Source organism: Gouania willdenowi, chromosome 1, assembly GCF_900634775.1.
Source record: "Gouania willdenowi chromosome 1, fGouWil2.1, whole genome shotgun sequence".
Lineage (NCBI taxonomy): Eukaryota > Metazoa > Chordata > Actinopteri > Blenniiformes > Gobiesocidae > Gouania > Gouania willdenowi.
The window spans coordinates 30806353-30828511 of NC_041044.1; the positions used below are offsets into that span (position 1 = coordinate 30806353).

Below are 22159 nucleotides of genomic sequence, written 5' to 3' on the forward strand. Positions count from 1 at the left end.
GAATTATACATTGGGGCACATTTGCACTGACATCTCTTCTTTTTTTTTTTTTTCAAAGCATAGAAAATTAGAGTTTTATGTATAAGATATTTACTGCATGATTATTGCAACTGTGAAAAACTGGGTAACACTTTATTTGAAATTTTATACATAAAGGCTGACGTTATGCTGCCATTATTATGGCATGACTCCTGTTATTAGCATGAATATACTGTATGGTGTCATGAAGGCTGTCATTGAGTGTTGTTTGATAAATTATGACATCTTTGGAGCTATGTTGGCATTGCTTGGGAAAGCATAACCATGACAACTTGTCATTAACCAGGGCAAAATAAACAGTTTACATTACTATAGAGATAACACAAGTGAAATTGCTATTATAGTTAATTGTTCTATGTTAAGATTAGATATAAGGTTAATTATGCTTGGAAAGCACAAATTATTCACATCTCTCAACGTGTATTTAAACACAATATCTTTTTTAATGCAATCAAAATAGGTTCACATTGAAGTGATGAGGAATATACTGTAAATGATCTATTTTTCTCATTGCTGAAGACAAATGCTCATTATGGTATTAATCAGGGTGGTACTCAATTACATTTTTCAATTACAATTACGTTTTCAATTATCTATTTTCAATTACAATTCAATTCTGATTATGATAACTGACATTTTTTCCCAAATTCAATTATTATCTTCTTCTGAAAGTCAATTACAATTACGTTCTAAATTACTAAATTTCAATTACACATATATATATATATATATATATATATATATATATATTACTACCTGTATGAGTGTGGAAATTCACTGACAGATAGTGGGAAAACATATCAAACATATTTTAATATTTGTTAACTTCATACCTGTACGCCATAGACCTGGTCAATTATTTTAACTCAAATACAATTCAATTATGATTAATACGGTGATAGATTGTTTTAAATCAATTATTATAATTGACCCCAACCCTGCTATTAATATACCTTTTATAATTACGGGGTTTGTTTTCTCTTGTACTTTTGTGAGCCAAAGGTTGTAAGCCAAATCAATACAAGCGTCACATTGTGAAGCCTAACCTATCACTTACACGTCTCTAATGGCATGAATTACACTTGTTGTATAGCTTGGCTTGCAAATCCTAAAATGTGCTGTGCTTTGAAAGCACATTTCCCAGTTAATGCTCTTGTTACAGTCCATAACCCTGGATTCATGCTCCAACTCCCTTATTTTTCACAATTTTACACTTGTTAATTTTATAGAGTGTTTTATTTATATGGTCAAAATGGATTCAAACCAACTTGCTATCTACTTTTGATAGAAACTCCTGAAAGCATGTGTTAGGTATATCAGAGATGGGGAAAGATCTTGGATAAATAATGTAGAAAGACGGTGGTTTCATACAAGGTCCATTATCACGGTCAGCTTTCAGACTGGAAAACGCTGATGAAGACTTTTAAGTGGTATGTTAGTCACTGTGAAAGTTTTTGTTTTTTTTTTGCAGAATTTGTGCACATAAGATTTTATTATTCCATGTTTGGTTGTGTTTATATTTAGTTCTTGTTGCTGCTTGTGCTGGATTCTTTTATTTCTGTGTCCCTTTCAAAGCAGACTTTTGAACCTTTCTATTTAGGCAGCTCTTAACGTATTGTCATTTAAAACAGCAGCGCATCCTCCTTTGACATAAGCGAGGACAGTGAGTGATTTGTGCGCCCTTTTCTTCCCCACCGGCTGTTTGTTGATGAGAGAAGATCGACACCACACCACACTACAATCACTGACACTGCACTGAAAAACTTTTCCTTTGAATTCAAAATACTGGAATCTTTGTAAATCCAAACAATATTTTTCCCCTGAAATATTTTGGTGCCTCCTTTTTTTAAGTGCAAAGGAGAATGAATTCAAGTGTTGTTAGCTGTGGAATGGCTCATTTTTTCTAAGCTTGTACATTAGCAGTGTTACAGACATAAACTTTACATCATAAAAAGTACATTTGCGATTTGGGAGCCATTAAATAAAGAAGCTCAAGGTTTGAAGAAAGAAAAATGGTATATTTATGATGTTTTATAACATTTTTTTTCTGTTTATGTTGGCAGTGTTTGCTTATTGAGGCACCAAACATATGCATACAGGATGGCAAAAGGAGCCAAAAGCAATCTAATGACAAAAGTACAGATCAGAGTGAAGTGTTGGCTATTTGTGATGGCACTTGCATACACAAATATCAGTTTAAATGTGTGTTTGGAGGAAGGGGAATCTTAAATTATGCAGATAAACTATCTTGATTATAGTGAGAATATACAAACTCTACTCTTTGGCCCACTGAACTGTATGTTAACACATTTGTAATTTATATTCATTTCTGTGAAAATAAGGCTGGGGGCGATATGGACCAAAACTCATAGCTCCATATTTATTCTCAAAATGACGATATACGATGTAAATCTCAATAATATTATTTCAAATGAAGTCTGACCAGAAAGACAATTCTGGGTTTAATTTGCTAATGCAAAAAGCCACACAGGCACATGTATTATCAAACAGCTGCACAATATGTGCCACTTTAGTGTTTTTCTCCTCTAAGGGACAGTACGTGTGAGTGAGTTCTGTAGTGTGGCTTGTTGAGAGAAAGGTCTGTGTTAGAATGCACTCAGTAATCCATCAAACTGTGCTTTTCATGCTGTTCTGAGAAGTAGTGAAAGCAGCGACTCCTAGAACAAGTATTTTAAAACAAAATAAGCTAAAAAAATAAATAAAAAAAGATATACAGTATGTATATAATTATTATCATTATGGTATGTTTTATTTATAACCAACTTTTGCTGCATTATTATCAGTTATATGTTGCTACATCCAGACTTGGACTAAGTTATTGGTACCTTGTTGTCAGATAAAAGAAAACAAACACAATAGCCAAAGACACAACTTGTTTGTGTTTTTATTTGTTTTATTAGACCTTAATTTAACCAGATAAATCATTGAAAACAAATTCCCATTTTCAATGACAACCTGGTCAAATGGCAGAAGATATGTAATAACAAACCGAAACACGAAAAAATGATAGAATACATTAACAAGGGCATATACAAAGCAACAAAAATAAAAAGTTTTTTTTTCATAAATAATACAAAGCAATATATTTCAAATAGATTAAAAAAAAAAAAAAAAAAAAAAAACAAGTTCACTGGTTAGAATTTAGTTTTCCAAAAAATATATGATAAAAAGTGGGTGAAGTTTGTATTTATTTATTGTAGATTAGTTTGTTGGGCCACAATAAAAGCAATGTCTAATTTTCATTAAATAGTGTTTATTTATCCGCCCATTTTCAGTTTCAACAATAACTATCATGTTTTTTTTCTTCTTTCTTCGATAATACCAACAAACTTGTCCACGTTTGTATTTCTGTCCTTAAACCAAACACTTTCTGTTCTATTGATAAATATTGCACGTTTGCAACAAAAACGGCTGCCGCTGCTGAGAATGCAATAATAAAGCCAGTGAACCTAAAATTGTGAGCAAAACAACAAGTTGAAACTTTCTGTAGAAGATGTGACGTGACGATGAAAATGTATTAGGTTCAATTGATGTTGTGTCCAAAGTACTTACTAATATTTTGCCTTTTAATTTTTAAGCCTTGACATAAATGCTTTTCCAAAACAGTAAGGCTAAGATTGATATTTTTTCTGGGCTTTTGGGTTTTAGAGATTTTTCACTCACCAAGAAAAAATAAAATGTGTTAACAAGATGAAGAAGAAGCACAGGTCTCTGATGCATCTAAAGACCTGCTGTTTACCTTAGTCATGAAGTATGTGTTTGACTTGAATGCAATCAAGGAGTACAAATGTCCTGATGTTAACAGTAAATCAGCCCCATTTTACTGAGCAACATTAACTTTATTAGTGCAGCATTTTTTGAATGGAACTGCTTTCCGTCGGTGCTGTCACAAAGCACACGGTGCTCTGCAACTGACAGTTTTTGCAAAAAACACCTAATTCTATTTTAGTTTAAGAACAACGAGAAAATATCTATTTATCTATAATGCAAGAAAGGTCAGTGTGCGTGCGTTCGTGCGTGCGTGCGTGCGTGTGTGTGTGTGTTTGTGTGTACTCGTGTGTGTTTGTGGAGGGAATATCTCCACGGCGCGGTGTCTATTCGACCTGAAACTTTGTCAATGGCTTCCAAATACCACGAGTGTGGTCATTTCGAAACGTTTATTTAAATTTTATTTCGCCTGGACGACACATTCATGTTCACCCAGAAGTGAAACCTTTTCAGCTTTTGATCTCTATATCTATTTCACTGCACAGCTCAGCTCTGGTGCATACCAAAGCCAATCACAGTAGCGAACTACAGTCACGTGTGCGGCCAGAGCCAGTCGCTCGCAGAAGACCTGGAGTAGCACCAGACCTGTGCGCAGGCAAACGAGTGAGAGAGAGAGGAAGATAGTTTAAGGCTCTTTCACAAGTATGAACTTCTCTTTTGAGGAAAGGTGATTACGTTTCAAAATGTTTATTTTCATGTTTTTTGACTGTTTGCTATTTAGACCAGACGAACAGGACCCGGAAGTTTTTGGCGGGTAATGACCTCGGCTGTGTTGAAAGCGAACAGCAAATTTCCCCGTGGATACAGCATTATTATAAACGCTGATATTTTCACCACGTGTTATATAACCAAGTGCGAACCTTGGATGTAGATACTGAACGCACACAGAGCGTTTAGAGAGAGAGTTGCGACAATGGAAGAATTCCCAGAAGTTTCAATTAGTTCCCGCGGATCCCTTTCTTTTTTCTCTACATTTCAACAACCTGTGACAGAGTACTGTATGTGCATCTCAAAACACGCCCTCACCACACGTAAGGTATTTATAATAAAAATATACTAAATGAGTAAAAATAAAACAAAAAACTAAACAATATTTATACAAAAAGTACACAAAACTACAGCAGAAATGCACAAAAATATACATAAAGGCTACAAAAACACACAAAATGACATATAACAGAAAAATACACCAAACTACAAAAATATGAAAATGACTCAAAATACACAAAACTAAATATTTATACAAAAATACACAAAATGAGTCCAGAATCACACTACAATGGCAACAAAAAACAATAATTGTACAAAAAATGCACAAAAAGAACATAGAAAGATACAAAGATACACATAATGACTTCAAAAAACATACATTACATAAAAATACACCAAGCGAAAAAGATATATAAATATATATATAAATATACCCCTTTATAACACTACAGAGTACAGAGTATGTACACATCTTTGTACATCAAACCTTCAAACACATACTCATTTGGCCATAATTGGCAACTCTACTTAAGCTCCCACATAAATACATACTTCCAACAGGCACTGTACTAGTTACAGTAAATGTCTTAACATCTTCATTGGTTAACATATAGAGAAACTCTCAGTAAGCAGGGAAAGGCTCCATAACTTCACATCTTTAATTTCATGAGCGGATATGGAAGATACATTAATGATTTGACATGTATCAGGGATTTCTGTCTCTGTTTTGAGGGCAAAAATGTAAATGGTGGGTTTGAAGCCAAATGATATTATTGTCACTGAATAGGGAACTAATTTTAAGGTTTTTAATAGAGCAGGAGAAGAGACAATATGCATTATTAGATAGTCTTAGTTTATAAATGAGCGTAGTTAGATGAAAAAACTTGTTGCTGTTCAAAATTCCTGGCAAGAATATCATCATCAGTGTCATAATCTTTCTTTGTACCACCACAGACTGAACTGTTATGTCAGCCACCATTACGATTTTCTAATATATTAGTTTGATTACTATCCTGGTCAGTGTATTTTCCACAAACTTCAGGGAAGGGCTGTTTTACGCAATTTACTTGAAAGTTCAAAGACATCATTAGTATCAACACAACAAAAGACATTTTTTGGCTTCAAATTTCCAGAGTTTATATCTCTCTCTATTGTTCCCTGCAAACCTTAGCCCTATGCCTCTCCTAATTACCTCACATTAATTTTACCATCTTGACTATCTTTAGGAAGCCAGTAACAGTAATTAACCTAGGTGCAGCGCTTGCTCGTTGACTTGAAATGGTGCCATAGTTACTGCCATAAAACCTGCCATAGTCAAGAAAACTCACAAATTGCAAAGTCACACTAATGTTTTCTTTCAAGCTCCACTTCTATAGCAGCTGCACACTCAGCATGAACATTTATAAGTCATAATCACTGAGAAATGCAACATTAACTCTGTTCCTCTTCTCAACGAATATCAGGGCAAAGAACATTGTCCTCTACTGTTATGGTCAATTAATATATAAGGTAGCCTAAAGCCATATGGATTCAAGCTATTTTTTTATTTCCACAGTCAAATTAGTTTTTGTTGGCAAGGGAAGATAGTAATCAAAACTCAAAAAGCAAGGCTTGTGTGTCTAGCCCTCAAAAAAGTTTTGTGTTTCAAATGTAGATAGAATATTTAATTATAGTCAGCATTACTGAAGATTAAATATGCTGCTGTTTTAGGTACAAAATTGTCTTGTTACTTTCCCCTATGTACTTGATCCTTGTATTCTTAATTAATCCCTGAAAAGACCTGTCAAGGGTCAAAAAGACAAACATATAATCAAACATTACAAATGGCCCCTGAAATGCTAAATGGTTTTTAGAATTTCTGATTCTTTGACGTTGCCATAAGTGAACATCAATCGTAGACCGCTCAAGGTTTTTCCAACACAAACAAAAAGACAGTCCTCAACATCCGCCGCCAGATTGGTTCTCATTATAGCTCACAACCTTTTTTTAAATGTCCTAAATCTAAGGACTTAGATGTATACATAAGAAAATATTATCACATCAGAATATAAAATTACTAACTATCTTAAACGGTTTCTAAGAAAAGCTGTCCCCTTTGAAGATACCTCAAACATAGTAAAAAAAAGGAACAAGGGCAATAACTCTGGAATAAAAAAAATGATTGCATGCTTCTCATTTTTGAACTCCATCAAGGTATTGATACCTTGAAGCCACACACCAAATTTGGTTATCCTATTTTAAACTGTTTCTGAGAAAAGCTGTCAGAGTGAAATAAAACAGAACAAAGGCATTAACTCGGGAAAAAACAATTGTGCACTTCTCATTTTTGAACTCCATCAAGGTATTGATACCCTGAAGCCACACACCAAATTTGGCTATCCTATCTTAAGCGGTTTCTAAGAAAAGCTGTCCTGTTTGAAGATACCTTGAACAGAGTCAAAAAAAAGGAACATGGGCAACAACTCCGGAATAAAAAAATAATTGCGCGGTTCTCATTTTTGAACTTCTTCAAGGTATTGAGACCTTGAAGCCACACACCAAATTTGGTTATCATACCTTAAATGGTTTCTAAGAAAAGCTATCCCCTTTGAAGATTCCTCGAACAGATAAAAAAAACTCGGATGGACGGACAAAATACTTATTTTATTAAAGGGGCAGTATTATGAAAAAAATGCTTTATAATGGTTTTGCAAAAGTAATATACATTCCAAAGTTGAAAACGTTCTAATTCCTCCCTCCCTTGTTTTTCCACATTTTGTAAAAAGCCAGCTCTAAACAGATGAGTTGGATTTTTGCCCCCTTATGACATCATAAGGTGGAAACTCCTTCTCCTGGCTCATTCCACCCTTATAACAATGTGATAATGTAAGCTTCTCCCTCTTTAACTACTTCAGAGGTAAAACAAACACTGCGGTTTAATATAGAATATATATTGTACTTTATTGTCATATATGTTAAGCTACATACACAAAATGTGTTCTCTGCATTTAACCCCTCCCTGAGTAGCAGTGAGCAGCCATGGTATAGCGCCCAAGGAGCAGTCATGGTTAATATAAGGGACTGATCAACATCCCACAGTGATGGACCAGGGAGATTTGAACCAGTGAGCCTACGATTACACACCTGCTCCCTTAACCACTTGTCCCTTTATCCACAGATAATATATTTACGTTCAGCATATAGATAATCTGAAGTGCGGTGTGAGCACTCACAATCAGTTCCATTTTTAGTAGCCGTTTGCCTTTGACATGATCTTACGTGTTTGTGACCCAATGTGATACAGCGGTTGGACAAAATAAATGATTATCACCTGTAATGGTAGAATTATATGCACATTATAATTCTGAGTTGGTTACTGGGAAAACATAATGAGAAAGCTACTATGCTTTTGATTTCTAGCTTTACCATTAATTTGATTTAGGATACATGCACGAAAGTTCAACAATCAGTCGTCACATAATGATTTAAGATTTATCTAGCTCTCTATCTCTAACATTGAGGCTCCCTAACTTCCTGCCTAAGCGGCTTTGCAACACAAATCACACTACAAGTTCACTATTTTGTAGAGCAATTTGTAATTGTATATTCATTTTAGAGCAATTTGTAATTGCATAATTTTTAGAGCAATTTGTAATTGCATAATTGCGTCGACACACCTTAAATGGACAATTCCAGTGGTTAGAAGCAGGGTTGGGGTCAATTATTATTGTAATCATGTAATTGATAATTAATTACAATTATGGTGTAATTATAATTGTAATTGTAATTTTAAAAATCTGTTGCTGTCGTAATCGTAATTACATTTTAATTGAGTTTAGATAATTGACTTTGTAAATGTAATTGCCATGAAAACGCAAAACTGGGGAACCATGTTACAGTTCTATGTACAGTTCTACACATATGTAGTTAGTTATTATTAAAATATGTTTCACATCAAGCTGTTCTACATTTTACCATTAAAATAAATTTAAAATCGAAGGGTATACTGACACAAACAATGCTCAGACTCCCACACCAAAAATATTAAAACCTATATTTTCATTGATTAGGCTGCCTAACAAGGTAACCAATAGAAAGGAAAAAAATTAGATAATAGATATTTGTTTATAGTGTATTTTACAGCTGATTTAGGACCTGTTATCATAAGAGATGCTAACAGGAAGCTAACACAAGGATGGTTAACTTTTTTTCGGTTATTTATTTCAGGCTTAGTAATTCTGGTCACTGTAATCATAATTGAATTGTAATTGAACATGGATAATTGAAAAAATTAAATTTTAATTGAAATATGTAATTGAGCCCAACCCTGGTTAGAGGTGAGGTGGAGAAGGAAGCGACGTAGCAGCTCCGCTGAGAGTTTGAAACAGCTGACTGACTCCGCTGCTGCTGTCATAAACACCCTGAAGCAGTGTTTGCGTTTGAGTGGCAAAAGAAAACCGTGTGTTTTACTGTAATGTGCAGTTTGTGGATAGCAAAAGATAACCGCTATGATAATAAAGCTGTTGGAATCCCACACACCAAACATAAATGCAGTATAATATTAGTACAAGCCAAGCTCTCTCCAAGAGCGAAGCATGAAGTCTGCCATCTACAGACACGCCCACTCATGCATATTCATAAAGGCCCCCAAAATAGTCTGTTTTTAGAAGTGTCATGAAAGGGACTTTTCAGAGGGCTAAAGCGTTGGTAAACAGGCAAGTTTGGCAAATCAAACCTCATGTACTGATGAGATGTGTGAAAAATAACATAATACTGGACCTTTTAAAAGATACGTAATTTAAAAATATACTGAAATGTGTGACACTAGATAAAAGGGAACATTTCTGTTGTAACAGCTGAAATTGCACTGCTAAAAGAATAAAAGAATGATAATATACCGTATTTTTCGGACTATAAAGCGCACCGGATTATAAGGCACACTATCAATGAATGGGTCTGACCGGGTCTATTTTCATACATAAGACGCACCTGATTATAAGGCGCACAGTCGATTTTTGAGAAAATAAAGGATTTTAAGTGCGCCTTATAGTCCGAAAAATACGGTATTTTTAATAGAAAACTCATTAGTGGCAAAACTGACTGTTATGAGATGTTTGACCTTTCCAAGTATGTTGCTATTGTAATCTCGGCTACATTCCTAATGCAGCCTTTTTCAGGTTTTGCTGCTTTGTTTGTCATCATAAGTTCATTAGATGTTCCTACTTTCGATTTACAGCAATGACCTTACTTTGGACTCAAGTGGAATCAAGGAGAAGGATCCTCTCTGATTATGCGGAATCGATATCAAGTCAAATGTAACCAATGCTACACTGGCCTTCATGGCTGGGCTACATGAGATATACTGCAGCAGTAAATATGTTTTCCTGGGGGTCACTGCATAAAACGTCAAAATAGGCAGTTAACTCTAAGGTGGATGGATTATGGTTGAAGGAGGTCTACATGTTTAGGCTATCATTGGTGCTCGAATATTATTAACCTAAGAGGAAGTCTGCCTGTGTATGTGGTGGCATACACGCACTTAACATACTGTATATTTCATGCTTAGAATATTTCTAGTATTTTTTGAACAATGAACAACTCAAATATAACCGTCATTCCATCCTGCTTCTACAGCCATGTATACTGATTACATCCCTAACCAGGAAAGAGGATGTGTTAAAGATTTTTTTATAATATACATTCTATATTCTATACTACCAGATTCCTAGGCAATTATCTTTTTTGTACTGTATATACAAAACCATTTTTTTTTTTAGATTTTTTAGTGGAATTAACACATTTGAATATTAAACAACACATTGTTTAATGAAAAAAATGTAAAAGCCAATAACTCATCTCTAAATGCCCCAAAATAGAAAAGATAGTAAAGTTTCTGAAATAGACTGAATTTTAAAACTACTAACACATTACCAAAAATATATTTACAGTTGTTTGTTGTTGTTCTGATTATAAATCAAGGAAAAGAAAAGGACATTTTTAGTGTGTTTTTTTTTTTTTTTTTTGGCAAAACCTGTTATTTAGTATATTTGGAATAGGTGTTTGGTATTTTTAGGTAATGTAACTTTCAAAGAGCCTTTGCAGAGCTGGCCCCTAATGCATCGCAAAGGCCCCAAAGGCCCCGTTAGCTGTAGCCGAGGTCTTGCATCAGAACTCATTGGTCCTAATGGAGGCGTATGAGTTCTTCTAATGTTGTCAGCTCTCCTGGGTCTGCTAGAGCATCCCCAAATGCTTTTAAGTTTGGTGTTTGCAGTGCTGCTTTGTAAAGTAGAATGGGTAGATATTCTTGTTTCTGTTTGAATAAAGAATGGGCACAGCTAGAAATTTCCCTCTTGGGATTTTTGTACCTTCAAAACCAGTCATCACGATAGTCTCTTTTTCTTAAAAGATGTCTTTCACTCACCATCATTTTCTTTTTAATGTTATCAATAGATCTGATGGTAATTTAAACTGGACATAACAAGGTTGCTTTGTTTCAATTTCCAGCTATGAATGAATGCAAATAAATACTGGTCTATATATATCTACGTATATATAGAGATATATATAAAAAAATGTTAATACACACAACCCAGATACCAGTCTACACCCTTTGCCTCACATAAGCAAAAATGAAGATGATACTGCACTGACGTTGTCTTTGTTTCTATCAATAAATTGTAGGCCTTTAAAGTTGCTAATCTTTCTTTTAAGGACTGTGGAGACTACTGGCTAATGTAAGAATTTTCCTCTTGAGCTTTACTTACAGCAGAGTATTAAGGGTAGCCTCACTATAATGAAAGTTGGATATGAGAGGTAATCGGATCAACGCTACTACAGGACACAACCAGGAAAGGAATAGATTTTGATTACATGAACAAATAACAATATGGATTTTCCTCCCTACCAACCTGAAAAAATCTATGACAAGCATAGGCCCTGTTTACACGAGAACATTTTCTCGTAAAAATGTTTTATTGCGTTATGGCTGTGCATTTACACGGCAACAGCGTTTTAGTGCTTGAAAACAGAACTTTTGAAAAACAATACCCCCTCCGTGTCCGCTTAAACAGGAAAACTAAACTTTCTGTATCACGGGTATGTGCACTGAGACTGCAGAGCCTCAGATGTGTTTTAATCAGACCTAGAAAGTTAGACCCGACCCAGCCCGTAGCCGTCAGAATACGACCTGAACCAGAATAAAGCAGATCGCTCTTTAAGCCTGAACCCATTGATGCCTGACACACTATTCACATCCATGCGCGACGCGCACCTGTAGGAGAGTTTCTTTAATAACTCAGCTTTATTTGAATGCCACTTGTTCTGCCTACAACTGTAAACATGACAAATTTCATGTTTAATGAAGGTTTAATGCTGTAACACACACAGCTCAGAGACCTGCTTCTACATATGTGACACACGCAGTAACACGACGAGTCAAAAGCTAGTCATTTATGCATTTTATAACAACATTTAGTCATGTACTAGAGGACAGCCTCCATTCACATCCTCATCAAACATTTGTGCGTCATCTTGCTCTTATAGAAACACATCACCTTGACCAGAGTCCAACCAGAGTTCGTGTTAAAAAGATAGAAATGAAGCGTGACCCCAGGTTTGGTCAAATAGCTCTGAGTAGCAGTGCAGCTCTGTAATTGTGATCAGAGTCTGGTGCAGACATGAAAAACGTCTCCACTGATCCAAGTGATTTTATTGGAGAAATTCAGTTTAAATCCAAAGAGTGATGCACACGGACATTCTTACTTGTGTTTGCTTATTTTATTTCTTTGAAAAATTATACCGCCATCTATTGGCTTGGCATGTATACTACATTGTTTTTTATGCTGCCCGACGTCCAATGTTAAAAAAAAAAGATCATTTTGAAAGTGTTGCCATGTGAATGCGGAACTTTTTGGAAACAAAAACGGAAATAAGCAAAACGTTGTCATGTAAACAGGGCCTTTATTTTAATGTTTATTTAAACTCAAGAAACTGTATTTTTTTATTTTAAATATGCATACATAATGTACATGAATAGTAATTAGCTAAATGTTGATTTCTAATAATGCCACCAACATCTTTGGCAGTTTTCCCTTTTGGCTTCTTTGTTAATTTCCCTCTGACTAAGACCACTTACAGAGAGGCAATTCGTCATCAGCCCCTGTCCTCAGGAATTCATGTTGTGCCTCAGGATGGAATCAGCCAATCTTCTAATCTGAGGCTGACATTTATATTCTTTGTATTGCATCCCTATGGCCCCTGAAAGAATGGGAAAGACAGCTAAATAAATGGAAATGATGCTGGCATCAAGCTTGTATTTACAAAAGGCTGCCCCAGTCCTCCCCTGCAGGCTTAAGAGAGTCAACTCCGGGGTCTGGTATCTCTTCCCATAATGCATGGATTGCTGGCAATGCTAATGTGACACATTTTACTTCACCTTGCTGAAGCCAATTGCCATGGAGATAAGCTCAGCACTGAGACAACGTTGTCAGCGTCCCCACTGAGAGGTGGGTAAACTGCTGTGAAGGTGCTCTATGACAGACCTGTGGAATTATTGTCTTGTTTTTAAGATATGGCACTAAGTGGATTATGTAAGATTAAGTGTGACAAAAGAAAACACAAAAAAGAAATAAGGCTTTTGACATAGCGTCACGCTATGATGCTTTGTGCAAATAGACTTCAAATGGTAATGTGATATATAGCTTTGCATAAACCCTTAATTCTTTAATGTGCCCATGGGGGCATAGTCGGATCACTTTATATGTTCCACATTTCCTTTTCCTTCCAGTTCATCCTTCATTTAGATTTTTCCTTTTGATGTGAAAAGCGCATTGTTCAGAAATAAAATGGATTCAGACACGATACATTTCATCTCCGTCGCAGAAACGCATGAGCCAGATTTATCTTATTAGTCATGAGATAATTAATTTTCACTGTGAGGTCTGACCACGAAAAAAGGCTCTAATCTGATAATAGAACCTGAAATGTAAGCACTGTTGTTAAAGTAGATGAAATTATTTATAAACTTTGACCAAATATTTCCGACCGGTTGAGTCGACAAACAAGCGGCTTTAATAAACACAGGAAATGAATAGAATACATATCAGCAAACAATTAGAATGTACGTAAGTCAAAAAAGCCGTGCAGCGGCGTCGTTTTTGGCTGCATGCTATTCTTCCCCTGCACTTAAGTCAGTCACTGCGTGCCTCCATCCCAGTTACGCACTCTGGGTGGCGCAGCCCTGAAATGTGGGCGTTCCTATTCAAATCTGGCTTTACACGCGTTACTCCTGTCTGTTTAAGTGCTTTTCCTCGTACACGCTTCCAAACCTGGAATAAGGGCAGCGCCCCGATAAGGTGAAACATTATATTGCACTAGAAATATGGACTTAGTTACATTTTAGGCCACACGGACTCATGTGTCGTGGAGCTGCAGCTGTGATCGCCCGATTGGTACCTCAGCTGCTGCTGCTCCATTAATTAAAACTCTGACAGACGCAGACTTCTGTCCACCTTGCCACAGTGATGTCCAACTTTTTTCATACTATGTCCAACATAAAGCCACAGTTTGATCCACTACAGAGTAAATAAGAATGAAAGAAGCTCTCATATGCGGAGGTTGGTGAAATGCACGTGAGTGGATGGATACCAGAAACTGTTCCCACACATATTTAAATGAGGCTCATCTCAGTTCGGACTCGCTCACATCAGCTCCATAAGGCATTGAACAATTTATATTTAAAACTGCGTATTATGTAGGAAGTCAATGGTTTTGTTTCACTGCAAACACCTCTGTCTCCTCTGGATTAAAGCAGGACACTGTGTGGGGTTATTTCCTCAAACCTGCAGCGTATCACACTCGGTCACGCTTTAGAGCAGGTACCTTGTTGATGACGGATGTTGACTTATGCGCTGATCATTTCTGAATGCAGGAATTTAAGAAGTTAATAAAATCAGGCTTTCCACGCAAACAAACGTTAATATGTCATTATTATGGGGGGAAAAAGACAGATTTTACCTGTGACTCGGACAGAAGAAAGCGGCCGATCCTCACAGTGCAATAATCTGATCAATAATCTTATCAAATCAACCTGTTACATTGTTTAAAGGCGTTTCCAATTTTGATGGATTTCAATGACATTTACAAGCATTGGGAAAACTCAATGTTCCGTGTTTTCTCGACAGCCCCCCCAAAAAAGACATCATGCCCCAGTCCTTTGCTTCAGACCACCTTCATTCACAGACTACGCACGGTGGGCGTGTCAGGAACCTGGACCTGAGAATACGCGCAGAAGAGAAGCGCGTAACTGCAGGAGCGTAAAAAAGTGCTTAAGTCCAGACGGAAGAATAGACCCCGTAGAATTTGAATTATTCCAGTATGTCAAATATGTACTTTTGCTTTAGAACCTAGGTTTCCAAAGTGGGGTACGGGTACCGCCAGAGGTATGCAAATTGTCATAATTGTCAAAAATTTTAATCAAAAATAGAATATAAATTAACCAGTCAGTAGCCTCAATGCATTGCCATACCCATGGTTACATATTATTATTATTATCATTATCATTATCATTATCATTATTATTATTATTATTATTATTATTATTATTATTATTATTATTATTATTATTATTATTATTATTATTTGTTATTGTCGTGTTTATTGTTGCCAGGATGAGTGCACAAAGTAACAAAGTGGGCCAGCTCAGATATTTTTATGCTGCGTTTTATTTGAACTAGATTTATATTTGAGAAATTGAAAATGTAAAATACAGTTGTTTAAGATTGTTTTGTGTGGTGTTATAATTTGAAAAAGAATAACAATTAAAAAAATACATTTTAATCAGTATTTTAAGTGTGCTGCTGTAGGAGGTACATGACTTCATGTTAAATGTCTGACGAGCTACAGGACTGTGAAAAGTTTGTGACCCACTGATTTAGAAAGATTGTTGTACATGAAGGTATTGATGCTGTCAAAGCTTTGATACATTGATAATCATGACCGTTCTTTCAATGTCTCTCTCAACCTGTGCACCATCACCATGGGTGTAACTCTCTTCCTGTGGCTCATCAGTTCAACGACCTACTTATAAAAGGGTAAATTAAACCATGTCCCACAGCTATTTTACCCTACCGACAGCAGGTTAATGGCTCATCAAGAATCTGTTCTCCCTCCTGAAGCTGATCTCGTTATTCTCACGCCTGCTTACTCTCATACAGCTCGATTGATTATAATCATTTGTACAGCTGATAGGTTTATGCACAATTTTAGTATGTGGGGTTATGCTATTAAAGAGGATAAAGGCACCCATTTTAATCAGGTACCATACATCAATTACCAAAAGTAGGATGTATGTATTCAATCTTAGAAATCATTATTAAATTTGTTGAAGAGTGAAAACACTGATTAACTGTTATCAAAATGATCTTAAAACCCACCCATTAATTGAGTTGTTTGCAGATGAGCATAGCGTTCAACTAGAATGGAGAGGGGTCCTCCTTTATTTTTAAAAGGGCGTGACTGGAAACTTACTTTTGTTTGGTTAGGGGTGCCCACATTTATCACCAAGAACGATCATTGCAACAACAAAGTATTTCCTGTATCATTTTGTCTGTTTAATTTTCATATCAAAATTTAAGTGGAATATAAACAAAAACAGCAAAAACAACGATCTGACATCAGTAACATCTATTGCAGAACCAATCTTCTTAAATTAAACACTATATAAAACTTTGTACTCCAGCTCTGCATTGTGGGAAAACCGATTCGTCAGCCTAAACCAGATGGCACATTTCCTTCTTTCTCCCACTATTCTTCCTGTTTTCTTGTGGACCTATACCAACTTACATTTGGCCCTGTTCTGGGCTGAATGTCAGTGGTTGCAGATCTGCAGTGTTTAGTCAGAGCTCTACACCTGCTAACTGTTCTTGCTGTAGGGATGAAACAACACTTTTTCTCTTCAGCAGCAGTAGGAATGCTTACTGTGGGACTCGGTTTATTAGTTAAACAGTGTCAGGTCTATTTAATTCTGGATAAAAAAACTGTGGCCTCCATAGCTATCACTGGTCCGACACGTTATGTATCGCTCTGTTCACATCGGTCAAGGATACATGCGTGTCTCATGTGTTCATATGACGCAGTAAAGAAAGGAAATATCTTGTAATTGACTCCAGCTTTTTCATCCTGCTGATGCTGAAATCAGAAGTAGCACATTGTTATTACAATCAACTGGTCGCTAAGACGATATGCGTCAGATCAATATAATAGGCAGCCCTGCCTTAAATGGTTCGAAATCACTTCTCGGTCTGTGTCCTGTTCTATGAAGTCATGACATTACGAGGTTTGTATAACAGTAATGATCCAGGAAGTGTTTCTCAAATGGGGGTATGCGATGGCACTACAGGGGGTACTTGAGAGTGAGAGAAAGTGGAAAATCAACCAAAAAAGCATTAAAATATAAGGTTTTAAAATGTTTATTTCTAGGTGAAAATGTTAATCATAATAATGATGATGAAATGATCTTGATTAGAGCATGAACCGAAAATACAAGGGTCAGTTTTTGTCCCACACCAGGAGGGAGATGACAGGAAATCTCTTCAGGTGGTACTAAATACTGTTTCGATACACTTATTTACAAATGGATTCTTTAAAATGTGTGTTATTGCTCATTCCATCATTATGCTCTATAGTTGTTTTTTTTTTTTGTTTTTTTTAACAAATCGAATTCTGAGCAAAATGTTGTAGTCTGTTAAAGGGATGTAATAAAGAGGGGTACTTGGGCCAAAAAAGTTTGAGAAACACTGATTTACACCATAGTATATTCAATTCAATTCAATTCAACTTCATTTATATAGCGAGTCCATTTGAAAGAGAGAACCCAAGATCCACATGAACAAGCATTTAGCGACAGTGGGAAGAAAAAACTCCCTCCTTTAATCTCCAGTGGAACCAGGTTCAGAGGTGGCAGCATCCGCTTTGACTGGTTGAGTTTAGTGAACAGAAGGGCAAACAGAATAGGATAGAAGGATAGTCCATCTGAGTGTTCTAGATGAGCTGAGCTATCTTAAAGATGTAAATCCCTGTTTTACTCAGAATTTAAAAGGGTTAAAAAGAACCAAAAAATGGTGGAAAGGGTGGTGAAACAGGATTTTAGAAACCACGGAAATTGGTTGAAAGCTGCAAATGAGAGTGGCCAAAAACGGACAGAAAAAGTGGTAAAAACGGTTCAAAGTGTCAATATTGGCTTAAAAGTGGCAAAAGTGGTTTAAACTGGCAAATAATGGACATAAAAAATGTATGTGGTTAAATTGGCAAAAAAAAGAGCATGAAATATGAGAGTTTTTTTTAAAAGAGGTTAAAAGTGACAATAATTAGACAACATATGCAACATCAGGTGGGAAAAGTGATGGAAAGGATTTAAAAGTGCCGATACTGTCTTGAAAGTGGGGAAAAAATATGCAGAAAAGCATTGACATTCGATGGAGAAGTGGCAAAAATGGAAATAATATAGCAAAAATGCATTCAACGAAGCAACGATGATTAAATATGGCAAGTTTGGTGTTGTTCCATCAAAAATGATAAAAAATAAGCAAAAATGGGCTGAAACTGTTCAAAAAATATTCCCAGTTTCTTGAAGGCACCTGGCGACCCCCTCCCAGTATCTCACAACGCCAAGGTTGAGAACCCCTGTGCTAATGCATCCTAAAACTTGTGTTGTGTTGCAGCTTCAAGAACTTGAAGAGTAAAGCTTATTCTTTATCTGCTCCAAGTGGATCAGAGTGACCAAACTTGTGGATCCGTTTGGATACTGTAATATCTAAAGCTCTATCTTGCACTTCCAAGTACACACATTTGCATATAATCCAGTGTTGAATAATGAATATTGATTAAAAAAAGAAAGCTCAGAATAGTTATTTTATCTAATAGATATGCATGTATTTACATGTATGCTACTATTACTATAGGCCTGTGTCAGAAAGAGTATTAGAAACTAGTACAATCCTCTTTTGCATGCGACCAAGCCGAATTGCAAATGCGGAAGTGAAACAAATCTCAAAGGAGCTGCTCCACAGCCCTTCCTCCCCTTCCCCGAGGTGGAAAGCCCTAGTTTGAGTGTTCACTTACATCATCAAAGGGCCCTTCTGTCTCATGTAATATTAACATGTGCTAAATCAGTGGCAAACAGCAGCAGCAGCAATGTTTACCCAGCATTAGCAGAGGCTGGCAAAGCCGCATAGAAAGGAGATGTGTTCATATTGAAAATTTAGGAGTCCCTGACACTGGCAGGAGGTAACCTGATCAGTGTAGCTAAGTCACGCTGTATTTTATGAGGTGTATCATTTCTGCACATTGTCCTTCAATGTAGCATTACTGGGCAGAAACTAAGGCACAATCACAGAGTTTTTTTTTATTTTTTATACAAGTTTAAATCCAACAACGAAAAGGCTTCTGAGGTGATGAGGGCTGTCATTGTGGAGTCAAGTTAGCTGAAAATTAACTCCATTAATCTTCTGATGTACCATTAAGTTCTTTTCAGTATTCAGCTATAAAATATGTCTGTGTGAAGCAGTAAGGAGGACTGGGGCCTTCAGACGGAAAACGAAGGAGAGAAAAAGTTTGATGGTGCAGAAGAAAAGACATCAATTCTCATTACACAAAGTAGATCATCACTTCTAATTAGAGGACGGATTTTTCAACAGGTTACAAATGCCAAATGATGCAAGCTGGCAAAGTAGACGCCCCCCACCACTGATTAATTAGCAGCATGCCTACAAAGCTATAAGGACCCCCCCAATAGATTATACAACTCATCACTTTATACATTACAGGTCTTGTCCTATGATATATATAAGAGGATCTACATTAGCTTTTAATTTTTATGATGTGCCCTGTGCAAACTAAAATGAACAACTGTTACCAAAATGAATTTGGGAGATAAATTAAATGTAATGCATATGAAGCTACGTTGTACTCATTATATCATTCTGTTAAAGTTTAGATTAGGATTGCATTGGTTTTAACCTTCCTAGATTGATTTTATAGAACACATCATAATGTTTGCATGTTTTATAAGAAACAAAAGATTGGGTGAGAATTAAGTGCTTGAAAGGCACACAGTATAATTTTTTACCACGGACGCTAGACCGGTAACTTTCACGCACGCGCCTCTAGTGACCACAAGCGCCGCAGCAAAAGTGTCGCAAAAATCAACAAACAATCAGTCGGTCCAGCCTCCCTTCGTCTTTTGATTGTGTTTTCAGACAGTAGTTGACCTGTAACTTTGGGATAAGGATTGGCTCTAAGGGCTGGGGTGCGAAGCGAGGCTGGGCTTGTTTCGCAGCTACAGTCTATGGGCTGGAGGAGCAGCCGCAACCACCGCCCTCCTCTCCCCGGCACTCGGCCCTCCTTGCCATGCCGGTGGCGCTCCCCCCTACTCCCTGGCCTCGCCGCCGTTGTTGGCCCCCTTTGGCGGTGGTCAGAAACTGCCCGACCCCAGCTGCTGCGCCGACCCTCGGCAAACGGGGCAGACGACGCGGGTCGAGTACCGGGTCTGCGGTGGTGGCGGCTGCTCCTCCAGCCCATAGTCCAGCCCATAGACTGTAGCTGCAGCGCGAGTCCAGCCCTGAGAGCCAATCCTTATCCCGAAGTTATGGATCTGACTTGCCGACTTCCCTTACTAAAGAATCCATGTTTAACTAAACTATCGCGGCAATTGGTGCACCATTAACCCGACACAAAACTACCATATTGTGCTCATTTGGCTGTAAACAGAGGCTAACTTGTTTTAGCTACCCACAGCAATGGCGCCGTGTCGGGAATGCCCGTATGTTGTGACGTCGTGGGAACTATAAATAGCCGAGACTGTGGTCACGTGACTGCCGTAAAGTGAAACGTTCTCCAGGCATTCTCCAGGTCACATGACCTGGTGAAAGACGGTCCGTCTCCTCCAAACTTACATGGTCGGTATTTCAAGAGGGAAGCCTCGCTCGGGACATTGATGCTGTCAAGCGCTGTATATTGGTCTGAGGAATCATTTAAAATAACTTGTATAGGTCAACTCTTTAGGTCAAAAAGTCCACGGTGTGCCTTTAAGTAAAATGGGTAGTGAGCTTCAAGAGTAACTAAACCCTCTGCTGAATACAAATGTATTTGGGTACGAAGTAGTGCTGTTGATTGATCCTGGTCCAACTCTCAACATTTTTTCTCAAAGTTTTTCAATTTGGCATATTTTGTTGTAAAATGTCAGAGTGGCTGCCCTCTATGGGTTGAAACCTGTCTTTTACAATTGATTTTTGCTATTGGCTGAGAACAAGATCATGTGATGTTTTGGGACTATCTTGCATCACAAACAAGCACTGGTAGCCCCGCCTCTTTTATAAAAACTAGCACCTGTGGTCTCTACAATCTGTGGTGAGTACGTTGGATTGAGAGAATCAATCAACAGCACTACATAATACCAAATACATACTGTATGTATTCAGTAGAAAAAATTGGTGTTTTTGGGGTTTAGTGACTATTTCAGGAACAGAATTGGAGATTTTAATTAAAAATGATATAAATACTGTATGTGTTAATGTTGTTACTTTTTTGCATTTTAGATTAAATACTTAAAGTTGAAAGGGTTGTCATTACAGGTGTAATCTAAAGTAGAATCTGCACTATAACAAATCTGTCATCTTATATTTGTTCCTGTTTTACCCTGTCATCCACATTCATTGAATCTGTGTGTGTTTTTTTGTTATCCATTAATAAAAAAGACTTGTTTATCTGGGCCACATTCAATCATGTTTTATTTCAATCTCTAAATTCATGCCCACAAAGCTGCTGCTGTAACAGCTCACTTTTTTTCCCCCCAAATATAAAAGCAATGCAGGATGAACCTTAAATCCAAGAAAGGACAAACAGGATATTATACCTAATTTCATTTCCTCTTATATGTAACCCATTGTAGTTTTGTCTCTTTAGATCTATCTCCCTCCTCTCAAATTCACAGTTTCTTGACCTATTTTTAGGTGTGGTTTGTTTACTCATACTATTGTTTGAGATGATATCCGGTGCATGGTTGTTTGTAATTTTAAAATGTGTCTTTTCACATTTTTTAAAAAATAGCTTTGGCTTCTAAAGTATTTTCTAAAGTAAATCGAAGAAAATATTTGGCTGAATAATTGCCTACTTAAAGTAATTAATAGTTTTAACTCTAGGTATGATTCTTGACTATTTAAATGTGCAAATTTTGTAGATATAATGTGACAAAACGACCAACATGTTGCTACACACCTGCACAGTTTAACCTTACACTATATTTGAATCTTGCAGCAAATGTCTGCTGAGCTAGCCTCTCTACATGGCCTTCTGTCACACACGTGGG

General features: G+C 36.7%; 1 protein-coding gene across 1 annotated transcript in view; it reads left to right on the plus strand.

Annotated features, from left to right (window-relative positions):
• The window catches only part of ctnna2 (catenin (cadherin-associated protein), alpha 2), a 342575-nt gene that overhangs the window by 242717 nt on the left and 77699 nt on the right, over positions 1–22159 (plus strand). The gene's annotated exons all lie outside the window — the stretch shown is intronic.